This window comes from Miscanthus floridulus, chromosome 15 (genome assembly GCF_019320115.1).
Source record: "Miscanthus floridulus cultivar M001 chromosome 15, ASM1932011v1, whole genome shotgun sequence".
NCBI lineage: Eukaryota > Viridiplantae > Streptophyta > Magnoliopsida > Poales > Poaceae > Miscanthus > Miscanthus floridulus.
Genome location: NC_089594.1, coordinates 75,459,342 through 75,468,658, shown reverse-complemented (window position 1 = coordinate 75,468,658; position 9,317 = coordinate 75,459,342). Strand labels below are relative to the sequence as shown.

At 41.7% G+C, this 9,317-nt stretch overlaps 1 pseudogene; it reads right to left on the bottom strand.

Moving 5' to 3' along the window:
- Nucleotides 1-276: 276 nt before the first annotated feature.
- LOC136506807 (flowering locus K homology domain-like) lies at nt 277-6,284 on the bottom strand (annotated as a pseudogene).
- Between the last annotated feature and the right edge of the window lie 3,033 nt (nt 6,285-9,317).

Sequence of the window (9,317 nt, the reverse complement as noted above, 5' to 3'; positions counted from 1 at the left end):
TACCTACAGGATACAGGCCGCAGCTGGCTGGGCGTGGCCGCAGCCCGGCCAACTGTTGGAGGCCCGTTATTTCATTTCATTTTGGGTAGGTCTTTACCCAGTTACTAGTTATGCATCGAGCCATCACCTTTTTTTTCTCTCTTATTACACGTTCTCGAATATTGATCTCATCACACGTTTTTTCCAATATTGAGCGTGATGCGCTCATAAGAGAGCAATCAGGACCTGTGTCCTGTGATCTGTGACACGAAGTGGCAGGCAACATGACACCACTAACAAAATAAGCTAGTAAGTTCTTTCAATCCCCGCACAGAAAGGGGGAAAAATAACATTGGAGTCTTGATTTTTTTTTTCTCTCTGGAATATTAAAATACTAGGTTAAAGATAAATTCAGCAACCATAGAGCAAAGAGAGTATCAAGGGAAGAATCGGCACTGGCGTCAGGAAAACAGCTTACAACACCAAAAGTACAGAAGTACTAACGAGCTTGATTTCTCAACAGAGTAACAGACTAGCAAACCCAGAACATAACCCCCTCCTTCCCTAAGTCTGAAGCAAGCTCTTGCTCCAGATTAGTATCCATAGCTCGGCGGGTATGGTCCAGCGCCATAGCTTCCGCCGTTGTGAGGCGCTGGAGCTGGCGCGCCGGGAGGAGACCCATATGATGCTCCACCGTAAGGTGGATACGAGCTGTAACCCGTGTCCACTGGTTGAGCGGATGGAGCTGGAGCTGGCGGTCCCTGGGGAGAGGCTTCAGCCATGAAATTCTGCAAGAGGATAATATCACGAATCAGTTAATGGAAAACATAAGTGTGATGGACAGAGAACATGCCAACCAAATGAAAAGGTCATCTATGCTAAGTACTCCCAGTGGGGCAGCATGGTAACTCCCAACATTGGCGGCCAGTGACGTGATGGCAGATTAAGCCAGTGACGTGAATATTGACATTGGAAAATGACAACAAGCATCTATGCTGGTTAAAGTAACAAGATATGATGCCAGGTCTTTTCACAATGCACTATATGTAACATATGGTACATCTGGTCCTATTCATGCGATAGTTGTGTATCCCCCAAGCATTGTACCAATCCAGGAAGCATCCAATTATTGGCAGAGTATACTTGGTTGGAGAGGTGGCATCGATTTAGTGAAGTGCGACAATATCAGAAGGTTGGAAATGGATTGTAGCAATATCATATGTGTTAACCAAATTGCTGATGCACTTTAATAAGGAGGAAAAGTACCTTGATTAGCTGTTGAGCAGTTTGTACTTGTGAAGCACTTCCTGTTATCTCCACTGTCATCTCCCCAGGAGCACCTTCTTGAATACTTATAGTTGCTCCACTATGCCTGCGGATGTAGCTGATACTGGCACCAGCTGACCCTATCACAGCATCAGCATAGGAAAGAGGAACTTCCAATGCTGTGTGTCACCTGACATATAAAATCACAAAAAAAAAGGTAAGTACAACTGATCATGAGATAGGCATGCAAATAATTCATCGTATTAATAGCAGTCAAATGTGTAGAAACTAACCTGAGAAGACCCATGTGCTTGGTTTTGATTCCCTGGGGGAGCACTCGGAGGTGCATCGCGTCCATATGAAGAAATTCCATAATGTGGTTGCTTTTCTACAGGGGGCACATCAGGAGGAGGATAATAGCTCTCTTGTGGCCGTGGAGGTGGAGGCATGTACTGAGGGTTCCCACCATAACCTGGGCCACCAGGAGGAAGGTTTGGTGGTGGATGACCCCAGGGTGAGGGCGGAGGGGGGCCCCATGCCTGTGGAGGAGGCATAGGTTGCTCTCTGTGCACATTGTGCGCTTTCATCTGTCAAGGAAATTTATGTTTTATGATTACCAAATACTTCATGCAAATAACTGATATGCTGCATAGTAGAATACAACTTGCCTGTGTTTCAAACAAAGGGAGGACACTGCGGTCAACAAGAAATTTTCTTAAATGGCTTGCAATCAGTTCCACGGCTTTGTGAGCATCAAGAGGTTCACCCTGTATCTCTACAACTCTGTCATCATTTAATGCAACAGGTGGAACATTCTCTGTGATGGAAAAATAGTATATTAGTGAAATGGCTGATGTACCATGCAAATATATGCAATGCCGGGATTCCAGTGAAATTACTTGCAGAAGTAAGGGTAGAAAGTACAAATGATCAAACATGATCCAGAAAGAAAATACTAAAAAAATAAAAATAAAAGATTAGATAGCCTATAAAGCAAAGGGGAGCAGCAAATGCTACACCTTTGGATGCGGTTAATTAAATCATACTCCACAGAACATCTATCAGTTCAGAAGAGTGGAATTCTAAGGCTGACTTCTGTCACAGATACACATGCATGCACAAAGGTAACAGGTAAACTAATCGGTCAATTTGTCAAGTCCGCTTATCAAAGATCATCAAAACATCAATATCTAGTAACTAAGTGCACAAATCAATGTGCAAAAATACATTTCATGTGAAAGCAGACAGTACTCCTAGAACAAATAACCCACACACATTTGCCATCTACGGATTGATCCTTGGCTATCAAAAGGAATTGCAAAAAACTATAGAAATCCGTATTATCAGCAGGACTGCCAGGACATGAGATCATAAAGCCTTGCCGTAACAAAGTCAACGCAGGGAAAAATGTAAAATCTTACCAACAATCCGGAGAACACACTTTGAAGCATCCTGTATTGATTTAATAGTTGCTCCTTGCTTCCCAATCAGGCTGCCAGCTTGGGAAGCCGGGACCAGCAGCCTTGTCGGCCCAGCGGCGACAGTAGCTCGTTGAGGCTGATCAGTTTCACCATCTAAACCATCTGTTATCCTTTTATGAACTCTAAGCAACCCATCAATAGCTGGAGGTAGCACTGTGTTTGGTTCATCCTTTGCTGAAATCATTACCTTCGAACAGGAAAGCAGTATCAAAGATCTCAGCAAGTAGGAACAAAAGTATATTAGACAGAGAAAGATTAGTTTATAGCAACATGCACAAAGACTTATGAAAGGAAATACTGGTATAAGGACAATATTTCCATCCTGCGGTAGGTAGACGAAATGGTAATGGTTATATTTATACACGTTTAGGTGGGTATCAACTACAATTTCTCAGACAAACATACATATTTGCATGCAGTCACTCACCAAGATACCTGAGGCAATGCCCCCTGGTTAAAGCAACAGACGTGTCCTTAACTGCATCAATAGTTTTCCTTAACTATTGTACATGTGTCAAGACTGTTGCTTCTATGGGTATGTATAATGGTATTTCGGATACAGGCAATCTACTTTCAATTTGAATGTTTATTTTATCATATATGCGATTCTTAATTCCCAAGAGCAAAAACAATAGATCTATTTAGTCAGTGTAACGTATTGTTTGATGACATTAACAAACGATGATGTTACGTTACAATATTGGTTCAGCAAAACCAATTCCCCCAAAATATAAGAGCAAGCATCGAGTTGAAAACTATATATTCATATTCTTCGTTTGCAGTTCTCATTTCTTTATAAAAGTATCAGAGCATTAATTAGGAAATTATTAGGACTTAAAATTAAGGTTCTGTGCAATCTTTTAGTCTTCCATTGTTAACTAACTGATGCCTTTTTGGTCAAAGCAAACAGGTCATGGAATTACCCGACAATATATGCAGCTTCTTCACAGGGATCTTCATCCAATATTCAAAAGACTTAAATCACATGTGCAGCAGAGGAGCACAAGACTGTACTTTGGTAACCATGATTGTACGTCTATTTTGGAATTTGGATACACAAACGACTCAACTTGAGGCCTTAGACAGCAGTAAGAACCTGCAAAGATTAGTTTGTTATTTTTGACAAAACTACTATGTTCCGTGCTTGAAAGCCATTTTGCTGATAATCTGTTCCTTGTTAGTTTGAGTGCCTTTATTTGCGCACTAACTTTTAGAGTTAGCATCAAGAATATGTGTCAACAGGCCTCATAATATACAGTTAACCAAAGAACCATGTCATAGTATTTTATTTTAGTCCGCATTCACATAAATAACTACTGAGTTGGTCAAAATCAGTGTACCATTTGATAACTGATTCGATCTCTTTTAGAATGGAGGACATTCATGTATGCAATCATAACTATTTGATCCATGCAGACATCAAACATTATTGATAATTCACTAGCGTATACAATATATATCTTTAGAATGATGTATAATTTGGCCAAGCTACTATTTCTGTCTGATCGTCAATTATAGAGTCATACTTCTTACAGAAGAGAGATTCTTTTCCCTGTCATTTGGTTGCATCCAATAGTTTTGTGATCATTGTAAAAAACTCCAAAATTATGCATAATTATTTCCACTGCAAACTTTAAAACGGATTTCACTTATTATCTTGAAATCTATGTTCAATTTTTTTATAAACTATTTACTCCAAGCACATAGCCATTATCTATGGGCAGCTACTCATTTTTTACTAGTATACAACTTTCAGTGTAGTAACTTGGATGATCAAATCTCATCTTAATATAAAATTGCACTGGAGTTAATATGACGACAGGAGTCCAGTTATCAGGAGCACTATATGCACCTGATTGCTAAGCTAAACAGTTTGAACTTCTAAAAAAAATGTTTAGAAGAGCATTCACTTCAGAAAGGAGGCAGTAATCTGCAGCTGCAGATGTATGTCAAATTACATTGTACAATACAAAATTTCAATTACTAGTTCCTATTCATTTCTACAACTTGCAGCAAGTTTTCCATATTCAACAAGGCTATCACGACTAAATAACAGTTTACATTGTTAAAGTCAACTCAAGAACTCCCAGATAATATACACACACTAACAACTAAACTATTGCAGATCGATAAATAACCATGTTCACGAAGCATCAATTGATAGAATGCATAGTATCAGTGGTCAGGGAAATATAATAGCAATTTATATGCTTGGAAACATTTCCTAGCTGATTCAATCTTCAACACGTCTAAAAGAAATTAATCACCAATATGATACAAACTATATACATGTCTAATCTAGGTCTTTTAAAGTAACATTATAGCATACTTATCGGTGTAGGCAACAAGTAAAATGATCTTCGCACATGGCATACTGACTGAGAAATCATTTGTATTAGCAATGCAACCAGTTAAAGAAGAGAGTGAAAGACTTACCGCTCTTTCTGGCACAGCTGGTGGTCCCTCAAGAACCTTGATGCGAGCTCTGGATTCCTCACACATTTTCTTGATGAAATCCCCTTTGCGCCCAATGACAGCACCCACCTTTGTGGTAGGAACCAGTATACGGAACACACACTCTCCAGGCCACCCAGGCCACTTCTTGTCATCAGGAACTGTAGCATCCTGCTGCTTCACCCCAGCTTCCTCACCGTGCTCTGTGGGGGTAGCTTGGTCCTCTTTGTTCTGACCTCCCACATCTTCATTGTTCATGTTCGCATGCTCTTGGTTACCCAACTCGTCTTGCATTGGGTCCTTGGATTCCTCGTCATAGAGCTTTTCTGGTTCCTCCTTGACTTGCACATCAGCATAAGTATTGGCTTCTTCCTCATTGCCAAGGGTACTAGGACTTCCGGTGAAGTTGTTCTCCACAGGGTCATCAACAGGTCCATCCATATTTTCTGGAAACAAACAAGCAACCAAGCTCAAGTTAACTATACAGATGCATAGTAGCTCTCAAATATGAGCTCTGCAGGAGTCAAAAGAGTAGGAGAAAAGGCTAAGGCAGTGCAGGCACCACACAAAACCAGCTGAACTAATAACCACACAATTTTAGTACCCAAATTTACTAGAGCTCGTTCCACCGCACACCACAAAACACATTCCCCGCGCAGATCCGCCAATCCCAATCCCGGAACAGCACAAACGCGAACGCCTCGGCAACTAGAAGACGGGAAAGAGCACAGACAGCAAACCCTAATCAGCAGCAGAGCAGTGAGCTCACACCACGAGACCCCAAACGGGCGCACACAAATCGATCCAAACGCCCATACGCAGTCGCATCCATCAAGCAGGACAGACTACGCGCACGAGCACATGGGTACTGCGCGCGCACTCAAACCCTAGTTGCGAGCCTCGGAGCTCTTCGCCGCTCGCTAGGGCTGCCGCGCGAGCACGGGACCGCGTACGGATGAAAAGGGACTGGTTAGGAGGAAGAGTGAGCGCGAACCTCGTGAGTAGGGGGAGACCTTGCCGGAGAACACGCCCGGCCGCCGCCGCCGGAGGAGGAGGGGAGGGTTTTGAGCCGGGAGAGCACGGGACTTGTCCGGATACGCGAGTGCTCGTGCGACTCGGTTTTGATTTAAGCTGGCCGCGGCCTTGCGTTTACTTGTCCTGCCGTGCGCGCGGCCCATGGGCCGAGAATACTTGGGCTCTTCTTAGTGTTTCTCTCCACGGGCCGATTTTGGGCCAAACCCTGATACGTGGGTCCCACGGAACCGGATCCTGGAGGGGCCAAAGGATCCTCTGCTCCATCAGATTCCCAGCAGGGCAGAACAGATTATTTGCACGAAGCCACAAACGAACACCTGCACGCACAGGGTGCAGTTGCACACGCAGGGTTCTAAAATATTTCACGCATGCTTTAAATGTTTTAACATGCTCTAAAATTATTAAAGTATAAATTTGTAGAAATTTTTGTGGCAAAATAATGATAATGTTAGCTTTGAAAAATTTACAGTAGCTTCACAATATTATTATGTGCTTTGTGTAATTTTTGCAGCTCCAGAATAATTAGCTTGGTAGAATACCTATTAAGCCGTGGTTTGAAAATATATTAAATCAATAAAATGAATTAAGGATATATCTAGGGATTTTGTAGCTAAAATACTTATTGGGAAGTAATGCCTCGCCCAACAACATGGATACATAGCTTAGTATGTTAGTCATTAGAGCTAGCACGTTAGCTTGTGAGACGTAATCGTATTTTAGAGTGGCAGTTGCCGTTGATTATTTACGTCCCTGCGTTGCATCTACGTATTTCATGATAGGAGCGATGTTGGATCGCGAAGACATCTGGAGTAGCAGAAGCAGATGGTGACGTGATGATCATGCCACCATGACGAATAGCTAACTTGGTTATATTTTACCTAGGCAAGCCCTGGTGCATAACCCCTATTATTCTGGTCTTAATTTTATGCTTGTGCATTAAGTTTTAAGGAGTTGAATGAAACACACTTGCATATATATCCTTATCCTATGAGTCTTACTAGTATGATAGGATCATGTAGATTGCTATGCTATAGGACTCCGGTAGAAATCGAGTGATTGACTGTCACTCATGAGAAATAGAAAATATATTATTGTTACTATCACATAGAATATATATGGATAATAATTGGAGACCGGACGGGACCATACTTTGGATTTGGATTTGGACTTGGTTAGGTAACCGAGCGAGGCTCTGGTTGCATTTGTCCCGCCTATGTTAATTGAGGATCGTCCGTTATAGTGGATTGTAGTCAGGTCATAGACTTATTATCTTGAGCACATACTTGCCTATGGGAGCGGAAAGGCTCGTTGCTCTCTTATCATAGGTTCCGGCTCTTTTCGGACCGACTTATTGAAGGCGTATTTGGTGGAGGTCTAAGCACCATACTGAGTCTGAGACTTAGGAGTTGGGGCTTGGAGTCCAAGTTTGGACGGGAACCAGGACCCCTTGAGAGGAGAATGGTGGGTTGGTCTTGCTTGTGCCTAGGATACAAGCAGGGTGTGTGTTTCGGGGTACCCAGCTAGGATACATTGGTTCGTGAAACGCCGTGTGATACGGTACGATTTGGCTATGATTTAGCACCGTAGTAAGAACTAAAACATGAAAAATGATAAAATGGTTCTGATTGCTTACCACCTGTTTGAAAGTAGCATAGGTGCTTAAATAGAATGGTTAGTTAATGAACTAATGATGGCTTCTAATAAAATTGAATATAAGGATACACGTTTAGTAATGCTTCCTGCAATACAATAACACACCAGCCAAATAGCCTTGCATATCCTTGGAGTCTTTTATTTTTCTCCTGTTGGGTAAGTCTTACTAGGTACAATCGAGTACTCAGGGTTTTATTCCCCCTATTACAGGTGACAGGTGAATGCTAGGGCTAACACTTGTGTGTAGAAACCTCCTGGTGGGCTTAGCGATGATTTCCTTACGATGTGGACATAGAGTTATTTATAACTTTCACCCAAAAATGTTTCACAAAGGAAAGAATTACAATATGTTATTATTTCATGTATATAGATGCTCCTTATGTTATCATTTGAACTGTCATTACCTAAATTTTGGTTTCCGCTGAAAACTCTGATATTATAATCAATTGGTGTAATACTATGATGTTGCATTAAAAGAGATGTAAGAAATGGTTAAGCATGTTGTAAGCTTTATCCTCTCATTTATGATCCTGATGGAAAAATGTGGATTTTTAAGTTCTCTCTCAGGGTGTGCTCAACAGAACTGCCTGATGTAGCTCACCTTCGGGGTGCTCAGTGTCTAGTGGAAGACAAGCGTCTCCGTAAGTGTGTTATTTCAGGCGATTCTGCCACAATATAGTAAAAAGGATCCAGAACACAATTAATTTGCTCTCTAGGGTAACATTGTAATGATGAGATATGGTTTTGAATCCAATAGTGATACCAATATCCATTAGATTTCATTAAGTCAAACAAATGTGCTATATCTTCTAGGATTTTGTCAAGCATGTCTTGCCCCATCGACCTATTAATGAGTTCTTCTAGTGTTGAGGAAGTGTTTTCCAAACATGAGTGAGAGGGGCTAAATAGGAGGGATACGTTGGGGTTTGCCAAATGAGTGAGAGAGAGAGTCCCCTTGTCCTCATGCTCTTGGCACCATATATATAGGCAATGGCAATTTACAGATGACCCCTCGGTGGGGGTGAATTTAACAAGTCACTTCACTAACCCCTATTGGACCTCTTCAAAGCAGGAGTTGGCCTAGATACCATATTGTGATAGAAGCGCCCAAAATAACACGCTTTCAGAGGTGCTCGTCTTCCACTAGACACTAAGCACCTCGAAAGTTAGCTACATCGGACCGTTCTGTCGAGCCCACCCCAAGGGAGAACTCGAATCAATCCACGTTTGACCTCCAGAATCCAATAATGAGTACAAGTTTACAATACTTAGTCCATTTCATACAACAAGAGTTCTTGGAAATTATTTATTGCAATACCAGAGTTCAGAGTGCGATAATTAAATAGCGGAATTTAAAATAACATCTAGCGGAAATGATACAAGGATCCGTCTGTGCCCACCAGAAGAATCCTCCACACAAGAGTTACTCCTCAAGCTACACCTGCAACA